Genomic DNA, 19358 nt, shown 5'->3' with positions numbered 1-19358 from the left:
TCTGTTTTCTAAGTCCTCAGACTTGATTCACTTGCTTTTTAGACAAAGGTTACTAAGAGCTGATGGTGAGCTCACGGCTGGAACCAAAGGACAAAACAGGACACCCAGATGATAGCATTGCTTTTTCTCTGATCAATAATTCATTTTGAACCAGACTGTTTGAGGAAATTGAGACTCAGCCTGACATAGTTCTTCACAAACAAAAGAAAATGAGCAGAAGTCTAAGACAAAATGCAATTTGGCACACAGACCAAACGAAGTGAGAACATCTTGCAGGGTGATAGAGACTATGCAAACTTCTTTGTTTCGTAGGATTGTTTTTCCCAAATGCAAGGGCAAGGCTTATGTTTTGTCTGGAAATGTATCTGTGTTACATCAACACAGTAACTCTGGCTTTTGATTGGTCCTTGTGTGAATGAAGAACCCTAAAACCTTGCCTAATTTCAATGTAACGGTTTAATGGAAGGCCAGGGCATATGATAATTTGTCTCAGCAAATAAGATGTCCAATAAAGGAGGCCAGTGATTGCCAAGGGCGATATCTTGGTCCGGAGAAAGCAAGTACGACCAGGGCTCATTGAATGGATCCATTTGAAGACTCTGTTTCAGCTTAATTAAAATATACAGGGCCCTCCTAAATAAGAATAAAATTGGACCTCTTGTCCCCCAATGCATACTTTCTTTCCCCATGGTGGTTGCTTCTAGCTCCTTCTCTCTCTCTTTATTTATTTATCATTTCTTTTTTTTTTTTTTTTTGGTTTTATTCTCTATTTATCATTTCTTTTTGTTTGTTTGTTTGGTTCATTTATTTATAACAAGGAAACACTGACAAAACCATAGGATTAAAGGGGTACAGCTCCACACGACTCTTCCCGCCAGCCGGAACTCTGTATCCCATCCCCTCCCTTGCTCCTTCCCTTGTCCTTATGTCAGTCTCGTCATGCTACTGGAGCTTGTGTTTACTTGCAGACGTTGGCCTTTTTCATTCCTTCCCTGACACACGAATATCTTGGTATTCCCCGGAGGCCTTCCCAGGGGCGGACGAGTCCATCCACTTCCCCACAGGGACTCCACTGCTGGTTCCCATCCTACCAGTGCATTCTGGGCCTCACACCCTCCCAAGCAAAGGCTGATCTCATTCCCAGAGTCTCGGCACCCTTCTGTTCACCCCTCTCGGTCTGCCTTCCTGGTTAATCTTTGCTGTGGAGGTTTCTTGCTTCATTTGTTTGGAACTTTTTATTTATTTATTTTGAAGACAATGCCAGAGGTATTGATAGGTTTTCTTACTCTGTATTCTCTCTCTCTCCCTCTTTCTCTCTCTCTTATCTCTCTTTGGTATATATAACTATAAAGATCCCATGCAAACCTCTTACTGTTTAAGTTCTTATAACGCTAGTTAGAAAATAGTGTTGTCATGATATAGTACATAAAATTAAAATTGTTTGTGTGTGTGTGTGTGTGTGTGCATGTGTGTGTTTACGGAAAGGGGTCATAGCTAGCAGCTCAAGGGAACATTTAGACTCTTATCCTGCAACTTAAGCAGGGAAGGGGATCTGGAGGAGCAAGGAAACATGGTCTGAACATAACGCTCCCCCCTTTTCTTTTTCTATCCTCGGTTCTATTATTCGAATCCACTGCTTTTACTTATTTTTTATTAGTAATTAAAAAATTAAATTATCTTTATTTATTGGATAGTCAGTCAGAAATCGAGAAGAAAGGAGGGAGAGAGAGAGAGAGAGAGAGAGAGAGAGAGAGAGAGACCTGCAGCCCTGCTTCACCACTCATGAAACTTTCCCCCTGCAGGTGGGGACCAGGGTTGAACCTGGGTTCTTGTGCTCTGTAATGTGCGCTGAACCAGGTGTGCCACCACCTGCCCTTTATTAGTGATTTAATATTGATTTACAAAGTTATATGTCAACAGGGGCATACGTCCACACCATTCCCACCACCAGAGTTCTGAATCCCCAATTCCTCCATTGGAAGCTACAGCAGTTCTTCCAAGGCTGCAATTATGGGTGAATTATTATCTCTACAACCATCTGTCTGTAATAATATATAATTGCCCTCACTTTAAAATATTTTATTTACTATTGGATAGAGAAATTGAGAGAGGGGGAGCAAGAAAGGGAGAGAGACAGAGAGACACTTTCAGCACTGCTTCACCATTCATGAAGCTTCCCTCCTGCAGGTGGGGACCAGGGGCTTGAACCCAGGTCCTTGGGCACTATAATTATGTGCTCTTAACCAGGTATGCCACTGCATGACCCCCATCCCCCTTTTTAAAAAAATATTTATTTATTTATTTATTCCCATTTGTTCTCCTTGTTGTTTTATTGTTGTAGTTATTATTGTTGTTGTCGTTCTTGGTTAGGACAGAGAGAAATGGAGAGAGGAGGGGAAGACAGAGAGGGGGAGAGAAAGACAGACACCTGCAGACCTGCTTCACCGCCTGTGAAGCGACTCCCCTGCAGGTGGGGAACTGAGGGCCGGAACCGGGATCCTTACGCTTGTCCTTGTGCTTTGCGCCACCTGCGCTTAACCTGTGCTACCACCGGACTCCCCCACCCCTTTTATTGTTGTTATTATTATTTTTTAAAAGTTTTTACCAGAGCACTGTTCAGTTCTGGCTTACACTTTAAAGGGTCCCATCTTCTCTTCCTTTCCAAGCTACACATAGCCCTGTTACTCATCCAAGTGTCCCTCCCTTTTCCCTCTTCTCTCTCCCATTCCTGATGGAGTTGGAGTTCAGAGCCCTCTGGGCATCTTCCCCTGTCATTTCTCCCCCTCTGGGAGTCTGGACCTACATTCTTTATGGGGAGCAGCAGGTGGGAGTTCTGGCTTCTATCATTGCTTCTCCGCTGGACATGGGTGCTGGCAGATGGAGCCATCCCCCCAACCAGTTTCTATTTTTCCCTATCCCCCCACTTTATTTTCCTGTCCTGGGTGCTATTACTCTAACACAGATTTTACAGAGCCACCCTCTCCATGCTTCTGTTCAGTGCAGTGCCAACCATGCCCCCAATTAAAGCCCTTTTCTAAAAAGCAAACAATTAGTTTTCTCAGTGGGGGAGAAGTTAAGAAATTAATTTGGTTTCTGTTGACGTTTCTGCTTTCAAGGCTAAATATTTCTTTAGCTATGGCCTCATAGGAAAGTATTTTCTAGGACAGAGTTCCAGCTTGTGAAATACAAGGTCTGTAAATGACTAACACCAATACTGTTTTTCCCATGCCCAGTGGATGCCATGATGGGGCTGGAAAAGTATCTGGCTTGGGTAGCTTACTGGCTTTGTCATGCATGTAGCCCAGGCTAGAGCTTGTCCCCATCTCTACCAAAGGAGCTGTGCACTTCAGTGTCACCCCCCTCCTCACTTTCCTACTGTCTCCATTTTTATTCCTGATATATTATTTAAAAAAATTTTATTTACTTACTTATTATTGGATAGAGACTGACAGAAATTAAGAAGGGAAGGGGATAAAGAGGTAGAGAGACAGAAGGACACCCGCAGTCCTGCTTCACCACTTGTGAAGCTTTCCCCCTGCGGGTGGGGACCAGGGGCTTGAACCTGGATCCTTGTACCCTGTAATGTGTGCACTCAACCAGGTGCACCACCGCCTTGCCCCTCTTCCTAATATTTTATTCATTTATTTATTTTGCATAGAGTGGCAGAGAGAAATTGAGCGGGGAGAGGGGACAATAGGGAGTGAAAGAGACCCCTGACGTAGCACTTCATGACTCATGAATATTAACCTCCCTGCTGGTGGGGTTGTGGGGCTGGCACCCAGATCCTTGCTTCAGTGGGTGTGACACTGCCAGGCCCATATCACTGTCTATTTGAAAAAGTCAACCCAGGGCAGGGAAGTCCCAGTGATAACAAGTAAAATAAAGTGGGAGAATGTATTATTTAAGGAACACACACATGCAAGTAGAAAGACACATTCAAAGACAGAGACCTGTATTGAAGTAGCTCTTCCTTCTGCAAATGAGCTAAAGTCTGGTTTGATGTGTTTTACACACATGTGCGCGCATAAGCCCTCAGATACTCCTCCATTTGGTGTTTGCTGGGTTTGCTGCTCAGGAGATTTCTCTGTAGAACTACCATCTGGCAACTGAGTCTGGAGGCAGGAATTGTGGCATTTTCTGGCAGAGAGAAGATGATCTTACAGGAAAGATGGAATATTCTAAGTTTTAAATTGCTTTCACTATAAGTGACACACTTCTGACAGTTTTGGTGACTTTTAAAGAACTTTTGCAAGACTGCTATAAATATAGTTTTAGTCACATTCAACATGAATATTCTCATCCTTAGAAATATGCTTTAGTCATTACCTGGCCTCAGAGACCCTCACTCTGAACTGTCTTGACCATTTTTGTCTATCTCAAACCTTGTTTTATCTCTCACCCTGACTATATTTTTATTTTATTTTTAAATGTTTATTTATTTGTAAAATGGAAATATTGACAAGACCATTGGATAAGAGGGTTACAGTTCCACACAGTTCCCACCACCAGAGTTATTTGTCCCATCTTCTCCATTGGAAGCTTCTGTATTCTTTATCCCTCTGGGAGCGTGTATCAAAATTCTTTATGAGGTGCAGAAGGAGGGAATTCTGGCTTCTGTCATTGCTTTTCTGCTGGATGTAGACATTGACAGGTGGATCCAGACCCCCATCCTGTTTCTCTTTTTCCCTAGTAGGGCAGGGTTCTGGGGAGGTGGGGCTCCAGGACACATTGGTGAGGTTGTCTGTCCAGAGACCTGACTGTCTTTTATCTACAGTTAGCAGTGGGTTCTATAGATGTAATGGTAGTTGGATGAATTTTAGTCTATTTCTTTACTCTAAATTTAAGAACTGCTAAGGAAACAGCCTGTTCACAGCAAGATCTCTGTCAGAATCATGTCTGTAGAGCATTTCAGTGCCTCCTGCTTCTCACCATTCAGTCACGTCTAAAAGACATCACAGTTCTCTCCAATGACAGATATCTTTTCAATCTCCACTTTGACAAAGGAATAAGGAATTATATATATACATAAATATATATGTATATATATAAATACACACACACACACACACACACATATATATATATATATATACATATACATATACATATATTTAAAGGAACCCAAGTCATACAGTAGCTGGTACTTTCTGGCATTGCCATCATTTAAAAGTGATTGAGTAGATATTGCTTAAAGGGAGTCTGGGTAATGTCTTTCAGTCATTACTGATTTTCATTTGATCTAGTTTGGTATTGTTGTTTACTCCATCAAATGAGAAAATTATGATGGAAATAATTACAGAGTTTCTGAAGATCTTTTATTATATCTTTTATGGTGCAAAATATTTAAACACACCTGATGGAGAAGAAATTTAGCAAAATAAACAGACATGTGGTTCTGGGATAGCAGATTATTGACAAGAACATTATTGGGCAGAAGGAATTTGAGATAAGAGCTCATCAATATATTAGCAATCAGGACTCAATAAAATGTTTTCTTTTTAATTTTAAAAAGATATTTGAGTTTTATTTATCATTACTTAGAGACAGAGAAAAATTGAGAGGAGAGGAGGAGATAGACAGAGAGACACCTGCAGGCCTGTCTCAGCACTCATAAGCTTTGTTTTGCAGGTGGGGACCAGGGGTTTGAAGCTGGATTCTTATGCACTGTGATGTGAGCGCTTAGCCAGGTGTGACACTACCTGGCCATCCAGGTGCTTTCTAGCTCACTGTTTCTCACCACTACCCTCATATCATGTCTGTTGCTAGCCTGTGAAACAGGAGTCCCTCACCGGAAAATGATTAAGGCTTCTTATTATCTAGCTTCTTCAGTGGTTTCTACAAATCTCATCAATTTTCTGGTTGTGTATTTGAAGGCAAGCACTGTTGAGGCCAGTTTTTATTTTATCCTATTTTAGTTTATTTGTGATTTAATTATGATTCGCAAGACTAAAGAATAAAAGGGGTACAATTCCATACAGTTCCCACCACCAGAATTCCACAAAGCTTCCTCTTCATTGGAAGCTTCCCTGTTCTTTATCCGTCTGGGAGGATGGACCCAGGACCATTATGGGGAGCAGAAGGTAGGAGTTGTGGCTTCTGTCATTGCTTCTCCACTGGACATGGGTGTTGGCAGGTGGATCCACACCCCCAGCCTGTGTCTGTCTTTCCCTAGTGGGGCAGGGCTCTGGAGAGGGAAGGTTCCAAGACACACGGGTGAGGGCGTCTGCCCAGTGAAGTCAGATTGGCATCATGGTAGCATCTGCAACTTGGTGGCTGAAAGGAGGTAAGATATAAAGCAGAAAAGTTTGTTTAGTGATCAGGATCCTAAACATAAAAATATAACAGACGAGGGGAGTCAGGCAGTAGCGCAGCGGGTTAAGCACAGGTGGCACAAAGTGCAAGGACCGGCGTAAGGATCCTGGTTCAAGCCCCGGCTCCCCACCTGCAGGGGAGTCGCTTCACAGGTGGTGAAGCAGGTCTGCAGGTGTCTGTCTTTCTCTCCCCCTCTCTGTCTCCCCTCCTCTCTCCATTCCTCTCTGTCCTATCTAACAACAATGACATCAATAATAACTACAACAATAAAACAAGGGCAACAAAAGGGAATAAATAAAAATAAATATTTTTTAAAAAAACAATATAACAGATGATATTTGGAGTCTTCAAGTTGGAAGAAGCTAGGAAGTCTATTTTAGGTGTATTCTACGGAAGGCCAGTTTTTAAAACTTGTTTTAATTTTTTGTGATTTTGATCTTTCTACTCTTGGCAACATGATAACTATAATTTTAAGAAAGACTTATTCATCTGATGAGAGAGTATACAGAGAGAGACCAGAATGCCTATTAATTCTGGCAGATAGTGGTGTTGGGGATTGAACTTGCAGCTTCTGGGGTTTGTAATATTACAGGTTTAGCTTTCTCTCTAGCACCTTGTGTTTATGGTTTGTAGCTGAGAAAGGAGGAAATACCCTCATACTCCTAGAGAATCATGGAGTCATCACCCAATCTCGGAGCTCTCTGTTTCTGTTTTCTCTTTCTTCAGCAATGGATTAGCGGTTAGCTCCCTTCTTCTCCATAGATCCCACCATCATGTTCTTATAACCAAGAGTCATGTTCATGTAGAATTACAGTCTCGACAAGGTTTCCTTTTCTTTGGTACTTCCAGTGATTGGCTAGGCGGGTCGACGGACCCTATCACACTTGTGAAAAGATTCGAGTGAACCTACTCTTATGGGATTCCCAGTCTATAGCAAGAAACTTTTTTTCTTTCTTCTTAAATTTTATTAGTAACAACACTGATTTACAAAACTATAAGATAACAGAGGTATAATTCTCTTTTTTTTGGGGGGGGGACAAAATAATATTTTATGTGTGAATCACATGTTCAGCTCCAATCTTCTATGACTCCAACCTGAATGGGGAAAAAAATTACAGAAATAGTTATACCAACTGTGTATATATGGGTACAGAATCCAGAAGGACACTTGATTTTCACATTGATCGTTCATATTAAGGAAAAAGAAGTTGTTAGTTGAAGTGTGGGAAGTAGCACAGTAGTAGAGCCCTAGACTTATAAGAATGGGCACTGCTCTCTGTCTCTCCCTTTCTCTGTATTTAACTTTCTCTTATGAACTAAGTAGATATTAAAACATATGTTCAGATTTGACACAGTCAATAGTATAGCTCCCCATGCCAAATACATATTTTAACCTTAACAGAGGTATAATTCTGCACTGTTGCCACCTCCAGCGTTCTGTGTCCCCATTCCCTCCATTAGAAGCTACAGTGGTTCTCCCAAGATCACAGATATGGGTTGACTAGAATTTCTCTATCTATCTATCTATCTATCTATCTATCTATCTATCTATCTATCTATCTATCTACCTATCTATCTATCTATCTATCATCTATCTATATTTATTTGCCTTTATTTGCCTATGGTCCCATCTTCTCTCCCTTTCTTTGTCACAGCTACACCTATTACTACATCTAAATGCTCCTCCTTTTTTTTTTTTTTTTTTCCTTTTCTCTCTCTGAGTCCTCTGGTCATTTTATCCAACACTTTCCCCCTCTGGGAGTATAGACCAAAATCCTTTTTGAGGTTCAAAAGGTGGGAATTCTGGCTTCTGTAATTGCTTCTCCAAACGACATGGGTGTTGGCAGGTGGATCCACACCCCCAGCCTGTTTCTGATTTTTCCTAGTGGGCAGGACTCTGAGGAGGTGGTGGTCCAGGACACACCGGTGAGGTTGTCTGCCCAGGGAAGTCAGGTTGGTTTCATGGTGGCTGAAAACCATTATGATATAAAGCAGAACAAACCACTCCAACTCTAACACTTTAATGATGGCCCTTTTGGTTACTACCAGGCCACCCCATCATCCAGGGCCCTAGTCAGGTAATCCTGGGATTCTCACACAGATATGATGGGCTTAGACCACCAACTGCCCCCTCTCTCTACCCTTGCTGGTCATCTCCATAAGGAACAACAACATAAACCCTCTTGTGTGCCTCTCCAGGACCTTGCCTTCTTTTAAGTTTAAGGAAAGGGGTGATTTAGGGGGTGTTGCTACATGTGCACAGTCTCTCTGTATGACAGGTGTTGATGGTACATAATTATTTATCTCTGTCCATGTGGATTTATGTCTTTATTGTTAGAGTGAGCCTCAGAGAACTGTTAAAGAGAGAGAGACTACTAATTTATAAGTCAAACAGAAACACCTTACGCCAGAATGGAGAAAAGGGCATTTTCCAATTTTAGAATAAAGCCCAGCAGGATTTTGGCATTGTAATGGTTGTTGGCAATATAAAATAGTTAATGTGACTGACAGTGTCTTGACTGTCATGGTGATGGTGGTGATGGTGATGGTAATGGTGGTGGTGGTGAAGGTGGTGATGGTGGTGATGATAGTGATGTTGGTGGTGATGATAGTGATGTTGTTGATGGTGATGGTGGTAATGGTGATGTTGGTGATGTTGGTGGTGGTGGTGGTGGTGGTGGTGATGGTGATGGTGGTGATGGTGATGGTGGTGGTGATGGTGATGATGGTGGTGGTGATGGTGGTGATGGTGGTGATGGTGATGATGGTGATGATGGTGGTGGTGATGGTGGTGGTGATGGTGATGTTGGTGGTGGTGATGGTGATGGTGGTAATGGTGATGGTGGTGATGGTGATAGTGATGGTGGTAATGGTGGTGATGGTCATGGCAATGTTTCCTGGCCAGAGGATGGAGACAAATGAGTCTTGAGAGGAAAGACTGGGAGGGTGCAGAGACCTGCCATGGTGATAAAACATTCGATGGACCTTTGGAATCTTCCTAAAATCACTGGTGAATATTTTAAAAGTCAACTTTCTAGGAGTTAGTCTGGTATGAGTCAGGATTGGGACAGCAATCTCTTTATTAAATAATTTTTTATTAGTGATTTAATATTGATTAACAAAATTGTAAGATAAGCTGGTACTGTCCCCATCACCAGAGTTCTGCATCACCAGTCCCTTCACTAGAAGCTACCATAGTTCTCCTAAAGTTGTGGAAGTGGATTAATTATTATTTCTGCAACCACCTGTCTATATTTGTATATTCTTGCCCATTTGTTTTCCATGATACATCTCTTCATTTCCAACTCACTCCTATGCTTCTTACTACATCCAGATGTCCCTCCCCTTTGAAACAGTCATCTTTTTATCTGATAGGTATTTATTGAGTACATGCCGTGGGCCAGATATTACTCTGGATTTTAAGACTATCAGGGTGAACAAAAAGGATTAGGTTCTTTTTCCCCAGGCAACATGTGCTCTAGTAGGAAGATAGTGCAATAAATTTGACAACGATGATGACATATATTAATCTGAGAAGTTCAGGACAGTGAATGTGTACACAAACATACACCATGTCCATTATAAACATTTTTGTAAACCTTGGCATACCATAGCCATTTTTTATAATTAAGCATTGTATTAGAGTATCATTTTAATGGCCAAATTATATTTCTTTAAGTGGCATGTCCTCTCTTTGATAAACCATCTTTTACATTGGACATTTGGTGTGTTGTATTGTGAACTGTGATGCTTATATATTTTTATCTTATTTTATTTTTATAAATTTCTTTATTGGGGAATTAATTTTTACATTCAACAGTAAATACAATAGTTTGTACATGCATAATATTTCCCAGTTTTCCGTATAACAATATAACCCCCACTAAGTCCTCTGTCTTCCTCCCCCCCCCAGAGTCTTTTACTTTGGTGCAACATGCTGAACTGTGATGTTTAATCCCAGACACCTGCCTCCACTCCTATCTCCCAATGCCCTCAACAAGTCTCTGTGTATCTGGGAGCTGTGAAAACCAGGTGATCCTTCCAAAGGGAGGTGAGCCTGTAACCTGGCTCACTGCTCCAGACACATAGATTTCTGGTGACAGGCTGTGGGGACTTCTCATCTCAGAGTGGGGAGAACAGCTCTGTGGTTCACATGACCTGCCTTTCCTGAAAAAGGTCTCAAGGCAGTGTCCCTTGGGCCCCAGAGTGTCACAGGCCTCAGTGACGTTACTCCTTTTCCTTCTGGTCCTCAGACATGTCTCTGGGGCCTGGAAGGGGACAGATGCTGGGGAATAAGCACTATCCTAGCACCCCTAGCCCTGCCAGCACTAACTCTGCAAAACGAGATCTACTGTTCTCTTCCTGCTGGCCGGGCTGCTTCCAAGGATGCTTCTCGGCCGCTCTTTCGCTGCTCTTGTAACCCCAGTCCTGGGACGTGCATGTCTGTGGTCTCTGCCAGCCTCCTGACAAACCCTGCTTTTCCCGAACCCAACGGTGAATGTGCTTGAAGGTCTCTTGCAGGCAGTGCTAATGCAGCCAACACCCTTAGACCACCCTGATGCTCCAGCCTCAGACTTAGGATGGCAAGACCACCCCCTGCTAGGATGGGCTGCTTATGCACTGTGTACACATGGCATCTATGCACACCTGAAAATTCACGCCAAAGCTCCCCAAAGAAAGTTTATTTTTTATTTATTTACCTCCAGTTGTTGGGACTTGGTGACAGCACTCCAAATCAACTGCTCCTCGTGGCCATTTTTTTCCATTTTGTTGGATAGAGACAGAGAGAAATTGAGGGGGGGGGTAGGAAGGGAGAGCTGGGGCTGGCTGGTGGTGCACCTAGTTGAGCACACGTGTTACAATACACAAGGACCCCAGGGTTGAGCCCCCAGACCCCACCTGCAGGGGAAAATTTCATGAGAGGTGAAGCAGGGCTACAGGCATCTCTCTGTCTCTCTCCCTCTCTCTCCCTCTCTTCCCTCTTGATTTCTGGCTTTCTCTATTCAGTCAATAAATAAAGACAAAGAATTAAAAAGAGAGAGAGAGAAGGAGAGATAAAGACAGACACCTGAAGACCTGTTTTATTGCTTGTGAAACAGCCCCCTGCAGGTGAGGAGCCGGGGCTCAAACCGGCTCCTTGCCTGTTGTGCTATGTGTGCTTAACTAGGTGTGACACTGCCCCAACCCTCAAAGAGAAAATCCAATCCTCAAGGAGAAAAGTAGATTTTTAGAGATTGTGACACACATCATCCATCCAGTTCACCATACGGAGTGGATAAGACTTTCCTTGGCATCAAGAGCATAGAAGACAGAAGCCTTATACTAAGCACAAGGATCCGGGTTCGAGCCCTCACCTCCCCACCTGCAGGGAGGATGCTTCACAAGTCTCTTTGCCTCTCAATTTTTATCTGTCCTGTTAAATAAAATATGGGGGCAAAAAAGAAAAAAGAATAGATGGTTTTGAGCAAGTGGACAGGCAGCACACTGAAGTTATGTAAAACTTGGTCTTTGTGTGGTGGAACAGCTCAGCCGTCAAAAGGAGTGACCCCCAGGAACGCCGAGCCTCTAGAGTCCATATTCGGTTCCATCGACCCCTTTCAGCAGAGAGAGGGCTGCTTCTCCTGCAGGCTGGGGGCTGTGTCAGGGCTGTGGCACTGCTGTGACTCTCAGGAGCAGAGCTGTGGGGCTGCGGAACAAACCCATGTCTCTCATCACGGTGCCCGCACCTGGAGACTCTTTTCTTTTTCCTTCCTCCCTTCTTTCCTTTCTTTCTTTCTTTTTCTTTCTTTCTTTCTTTCTTTCTTTCTTTCTTTCTTTCTTTCTTTCTTTCTTCCTTCCTTCCTTTCTTTCTTTTTCTTTCTTCTTTTTTCTTTCTCTCTTCCTTCCTTCTTTCCTTTCTTTCTTTCTCTCTCTCTTTCTTTCTTTCTTTCTCTCTCTCTCTTCCTTCCTTCCTGCCTTTTTTCTTTCTCTCTCTCTCTCTCTCTTTCTTTCTTTCTTTCTCTCTCTCTTTATTTCTCTCTCTCTCTCTTCCTTCCTACCTTTCTTTCTTTCTTTCTTTCTTTCTTTCTTTCTTTCTGTGTTTCTTTCTTCCTCTCTCTCTCTCTCTTTCTCTCTTTTTTCTTTATTGGGGAGATTCATAGTTTAGAGCTGACAGTAAAATACAGTAGTTGGTACATGTGTTTCATGTCTCAGTTTTCTTTTCTTTTCTGTTTTATTTTGGCAGAACACTTGTGGTGAGGGGATTGAACCTGGGACTTCAGTGCCTCAGGCTTGAGAGTCTTTTTTGCTTAACCATTATGCTATCTACCCCCCCATTTCTCAGTTTTCCACATAACAATTCACCCCCCACTAGGCCCTTCTCTGCCATCCTGTTCCAGGACCTGAACCTCCCCACCCCAAGTCTTTTGCTTTGCTGCAATACACCAACTGCATTCTAAGTTCTTAGTGTTTTCCCTTCTGTTCTTATTTTTCAGCTTCTGTCTATGAATGAGATTATCCCATATTCTTCCTTCTCTTTACGGCTGATGTCACTTCACAGGATTACTTCAAACTCCATCGTTCATTTATTCTGAAAGCATTTGTGAGACCTGTCCCCTGGAAATAGCCACATGCACTGTGGTGCTTCCGGCAGCAGGAAAGTGAGGCTCTAACAACCCTTCTTGTGCTGACGTCCTGCTGACTGGCACATCTTGCTGTAGCTCTAAGGGTCCCAGGAGAAGTGGGCTATTGGCTCACCCTGTTTCTAAAATGAACAATAGACCAGGGACTCTTAGGGAGACTAAGAAGCTAGACAGTCTGAAGGTGGAGCCAGGAACCCTGAAGACTCTGGTTGGCATGTGGTCAACATAATTTGGGCCTGGAAACCAGCAACCCTTGGTTTGGTTCTTCAGTTTCTTTCCTTGTAGACTTTCCCTGTTTAACCTCCCCTCACCACCCCCAACGTGTAAGAATCCAATGCGATATTATCTAGGGACGTACTCTGTGAACTATAGAGAATCAGCCAGTATAATGTGACCTTACAGTCCTGAGGCACATGTGGCCAGAGGCATAGGAGTCTCTTTAATGACTTATGGTGAATTCTATTTCTAAGTGTCCCATTTAGCCCAGGGCTAATAAACACCCATGGCGAATGTTGCGGATGGTCAGAGATGTGAGAGGTTGGGCAGGGTGTTGGAAGGGCTGGGCTTTCTCTACCTCCCTCCTCTAAAGAAAGACATAGAGCCATTCCTTTCGGAGCTTACAGGCTCCTCCAACATCTGGGTGTTTAGCTTCCTCTCTACTGCCTCAAAGGAGGAAGATGCGGTAGGGGTCAAGGTGGACTGAAGATGGATTCTTCCAGTCCTGGAACAAATGTATCTTAAAAAAATTTTTTTAATATTTTATTTTTTATTTATTCCCTTTTGTTGCCCTTGTTGTTTTATTGTTGTAGTTATTGATGTCGTTGTTGTTAGATAGGACAGAGAGAAATGGAGAGAGGAGGGGAAGACAGAGAGGGGAGAGAAAGACAGACACCTGCAGACCTGCTTCACCGCCTGTGAAGCGACTCCCTTGCAGGTGGGGAGCCGGGGGCTTGAACCTGGATCCTTATCATGGTCCTTGCGCTTTGCGCCACGTGCGCTTAACCTGCTGCTCTACCGCCCGACTCCTGGAACAAATGTTTCGAAAGAGCCATCCGTAACTGACTGGGGAAGAGCCAAACAGAGAGGGGCTGCATTTCCCTCTCCTCTTCCTTCTCTTCTTCCTCTTCCTTTTCCTCCTCCTCTGCCTCTTCCTCCTCTTCCTCTTCCTCCTGCTCCACCTCCTCCTCTACCATCTTCATCTCCTTTCCTCCTACACCACATCCACTTCCTCCACCTCCACATCTCCTTTTCCTCCTCCTCTTTCTCCTCCTTCTCTTCCTCTCCCTGTTCCTCCACCTCCTCCTTCTGCTTCTTCTTCACCATATCCACCTCCTCCACTTTGTCCTCCTCCTCCACCCTCTACTTTGCCCCTTCCTCCTCCTTCCTCTTTCCATTTTTTGAGAGCCTAATTTAGTGCAACGAGTCCTTAGTCGGCCATGTTTTAATGAGACACCCCGTAGAACACAAGCCACAATGGGTAATGTGAATTGCTTTTCATTGTGGTGTCCACATTTGTCTGCTTGCTGTTTAGCATGAGAGATAGAGGGAGAGAGAGAGAGAGAGCGCAAGAGAGGAATAGAATGGAAAATGCTACAGCACCACAGAAGGCACTACAGAAGTCCCATTATCTCAAAATAATCCTCCCCTTTCAGAAAGCCAGAGCAGTAAGGCTGGGGGCAGAGAACAGATGTGGCTCACAGTCAAGAATCCTTAGAACCCAGACCAGAAACCCGGCCATGGGAACAGCGAACGTCCAGGACTAAAGGCCGCCCTTGGCGCGGCTGGCACTGAGCTGCAGTGTGCAGGCCCTCCAAATGCAAATGCTGTTGTTCCCCGCACAATGGCAGTGCCTTTTCCCCCCCGACAGAGCCCGTTCTATTAAAATAGCTGCACATTCCTTCCATTTTTTTTTTTTCCCTCTGTGAGTCAGAGTGCAGATTCTCAACAAGACTGAAAAGAAAGGAAGCCATCTAATTTACATGGGCACAGAACATCCACATCTGGATGGAGTTAGAGTGAGTGGGAAGGACCCGCAGTGCTTAAACACAGGCGTGCAAGGCTCCTTTCTCTTCCCCAGAAGAGGCGCTCAGTGTCATCCCATGAACTCAAAGCCTGGAAGTCTCCCATTTATAAACAGGGGTTATTGCCAGTGGGATTCAGCCATGGCAGGATCTGACCAAAAACTTAGAGAGACCGACCCACAGGTGAAGACAGACAAGGGGTGGCACGGGGCCACCAGATTCTCGCACCCCGTGGTGAATGTCCAGGGTTACATATCAAACAGGAATTCAACGTGTCTGTGCCAGGATCCTGGCAGGATCTGAGATCTGCCCCGTTTGGAATTTCCAAGCATGGCAGTGAACTGCAGATGCCGGGGAAGCGTGAAGGGTATCACTGATCATGCCAGCCCCCTCTCCCTGCTGTGGAGGGAGTGTGCTCTTATGAATGCCAACACTGATCTACTTCCAGTTCAAACCAAGTGTGGAGACAGTAAATAGAATAGCAGTCACCTAGACACCAAGAAAGAGGATGTGAAGGCTTACCCAGGTACTGGGGAGACAGGCTGCCTATTGATTCTGGGGATCATTTCATGAAAGACTGTATGAATTTTTTAAAGATATATATATATATATATATATATATATATATTATTGGATAGAGACAGCCAGAAATTGAGAGGGGGAGAGAGAGAGAGGGAGAGAAAGAGACACCTGCAGCCCTGCTTCACCACTCATGAAGCTTTCCTCCTGCAGGTGGGGACCAGGGGCTTGAACCTGGGTCCTTGTGCACTGTGACATGTGCACTTAACCACCTGTCCCTAGACTATATGAATCTTTTTTTTCATTTCTTTTTATTCCTTTTCTTTTTATTCCTTTATTTAAAAAGGAGACATTAACAAAACCATAGGATAGGAAGGGTACAACTCCACACAACTCTCATCATCAAATTTCTATATCCCATGCCCTCCCCTGATAGCTTCCCTATTCTTTATCCCTCTGGGAGTATGGACCCAGGGTCATTGTGGGATGCAGAAGGTGGAAGGTCTGGCTTCTGTAATTGCTTCCCCGTTGAACATGGGCTCTGGCAGGTTGATCCATATTCCCAGCCTATCTCTCTCTTTCCCTAGTGGGGCAGGGCTCTGGGGAAGCAGAGCTCCAGGACACATTGGTGGGGTTGTCTGTCCAGGGAAGTCTGGTTGGCATCATGCTGGCATCTGGAACCTGGTGGCTGAAAAGAGAGTTAACATACAAAGCCAAAAAAATTGTTGAACAATTATGGACTGCAGATGAAGTGTTGGGGGTTCTCACTGCAGACTCTTGTGTACTTACTTCTGCTTTCAGGTATATATTTTGCCCTAGTTTATGGATACATGTGAACATATGCTCTATGTCAGGGGACCTGGTCTATATCTAGGTTTTGGGACTTTGTTAAGAAGTGAACCGCCTGGAATGGAATTAGAGAATACTATGAAAGGAAAGTTCTCACCTGAGTAATGAAGTTGAAGGGTACTATATGAATCTTATGACTAAGTAGAAACCTTTGTGGTGTGTGGTCTGTTAAACACCCAGATGGGCAATTGGACAGGCAATAGGAATGATTATACTTTTAGAGGACTAGCAAGGAGGAAAATAAGTATGTTATGAGCTTCTCAGAATGACTCCTGGTGTTAGCACAATTCTATAAACTTGCTGAATCGCACTTTTTCTGAGTTAGGCTTCTGTCAGTTGCCTTCTAGTAGAATTTTAAGCATCTGGCATTAATTTCTGTATCCTTCTTGGGTCCCGTGACAGTCTTTTGAGGTGGCATAGTAATACTACCACCGCCTTTACAATTGATGCTATAAAAATTCCTTTCTGGAGGCCTGTCTATATTTAGAAAAAGATACCATTTACACTGTTAACTCTAAAAGTAAGACTCTGAAGGTGAGGGTTAGCACAGTCAAAGGAAAATAGAAAGAGAAGAAACTTGCCCTACATTGGACTAGAGAACAAGGGGAGGAGTGAGGGGGGAGAGAGAGAGAGAGAGAGAGAGAGACTAGGATACAGGTGAGAAAAAGTAATGAGGTTGGAGAAGACATAGCACTTTGGTGTCAGATATCAGGAAGGCAAGAATAGAGATGTCTTCTCCTTAATTTGGAGTTTATTCTGCTTTTCTTTTAAACAATTTTTATTTATAAAAAGGAAACACTGACAAAAACCATAGGATAAGAGGGGTACAATTCCACACTATTCCCACCCCCAGAACTCCATATCCCATCCTTTCCCCTGATAGCTTTCCTATTCTTTATCTTTCTGGGAGCATAGACCCCAGGTCATTATGGGATGCAGAAAGTGGAAGGTCTGGCTTCTGTAATTGCTTTCCTGCTGAACATGGGCATTGGCAGGTCGAACTATACCGCAGCCTGAATAGAACAAAAATTACAATAATTTATCTGGAACCAGAAAACACATAGAATTGCCAAAACAAACTTAAGGAAAAGAAACAGAAATGGAGGCATCAACACTCCCAGATCTCAAAACTATATTATAAGGCCATCACCATCAAAACAGCCTGGTACTGAAATAAAAATAGGCACACAGAGCAGTGGAACAAAACTAAAAAAAGAAAGCCCAGAACTAAAGCACACACCTATGGACATATAATCTTTGATAAGCGGGCCTGTTGGTCTGCTTCTAATTCTCTTCTAAGACCCCTTCTGTTTTGATCATCACGTTAGGTTTGCTTGCAATGCTTAACACTGTGGTCTATTTACATAATCACTGCTTTACCTGAGACCTGCCCTGCCTACAGGGCATTGGTTTAATCCCCACTGGTTAAATGGAAGCTTGATACTTCCATGCACTTTTTCCTTCTCCGCACCCCCTATCCTATGCATTTCCTCTTCCAACCTGACACTTCCACCTCAGGAGACATAAAAGACAGGATTTCCTAATGAAGAGATTAGATTTATTGCACTGTGTCCCCGCTCATCAATAAAGATTGAACTGCATTCCCAGCTCAGCCATGAGTCCCTGGTTGTCTGTCTCCTGCCCATGAGGCTAGCCTGGCATGGGCCCAAAGTATTAAATGGAGAAAGGAGGATCTGTTCAATAAATGGTGCTGGGAAACTGGGTTGAAATATGCAGAAGAATAAAACTGAACTACTTTATCTCACCAGAAACAAAAGTCAACTCCAAATGGATCAAGGACATGGATGTTAGACCAGAAACTATCAAATACTTAGAGGAAAACATTGGTGTAACACTTTCCCACCTAAACCTCAAGGACATCTTTGATGATTCAAACCCAATTGCAAGGAAGACTAACAAAAACAAATCAATGGGACTACATCAAATATTCTGCTTTTCTGAGGGAAATCTTACCTCTCCACCCTACCCCCAAGTGATGCCCTCAGTAACTGAGCCTCTAAAAAATGCAAGCTACTCAACAGATGAATCTTAGAAGACCGAGGTATTACCCACTCAGATCCTTAGGCTGTCATGAGATTGACAGGACATTGTTGTACTCCCTGACAAGGCTTTCCAGGCCTTCTTCTTAAAGAGAAGGGAGACACAATGGGCCTCAAGTTCTCACGCTCCCTCTCTCTGAGATGAGCCAGCACTTTGGTTCTAAATGGGTAGTGGCATAAACGGGTGGTTTATGATTCCTCAGGAACATTCGGTCAAGAACCAGTGAAGATGTATGTCTTCACACACAGTTCTGTGGTCTGTGTAGAAACTTGAGACGCTCACCCAAAATGGTGGAGTCCTGACCTCTCTCATCCTGTAGAGGCCATATGAAAATCAACTGGGCACTTATCTGAACGTGAACGAGTGGCTGTTGCCAAACATATAGTGATGTGTTTGATGTTATGTGGTTTCTCACTCATCTACCTTAACTTGGAAGTGTCAGTGTGTAGGAGGGGAGAGGTGAAGCCTTATCTCTATTCTGTTTCGAAGGAACTGAAAGTACTTGGATGAAATCGAGTTGGGAGATAATACATTAACAGGTGAAACAGAAATTCAGGAACGGAGGTCGGTTTGGTGAAGGGTGTTAATTGAGTGCTAATATTCATTCCTTCTCTTTTCTGTCATAAGGAAAACCCTGTTGAGTTTTTAGTTGGGAGTGTGTTGCTGAGGAGTTATTCTGATGCAGTCTCCGTCCCCAGGTTTTTCTATGCCCCGCAAAATCCTAGAGTGCCCCCTTTCAACCAATCCTGGCCCTACACGGCACCCCTGGTTGTCGCCCAATAAAAAGCCCCCTCACCCCTCCCCTCTCTCTCTCTGGGCTCTCAGCTCTTCCTCTCTGAGGTCTCACTCCCTGCTCTCCCCCCGTGGTCGGCCATTGCCGGCTGGCTCCACGTGGTCTGAACCCCCCCCCATCCTATAATAAAGATTTGTGTACCCCTTTGCTCTGGACGTCCGCTCTCTTCTCCGCGGTGAAGCC

Source organism: Erinaceus europaeus, unplaced genomic scaffold (genome assembly GCF_950295315.1).
Source record: "Erinaceus europaeus unplaced genomic scaffold, mEriEur2.1 scaffold_279, whole genome shotgun sequence".
Classification (NCBI taxonomy): Eukaryota; Metazoa; Chordata; class Mammalia; order Eulipotyphla; family Erinaceidae; genus Erinaceus; species Erinaceus europaeus.
Note: the sequence above shows the minus strand (reverse complement) of the source record.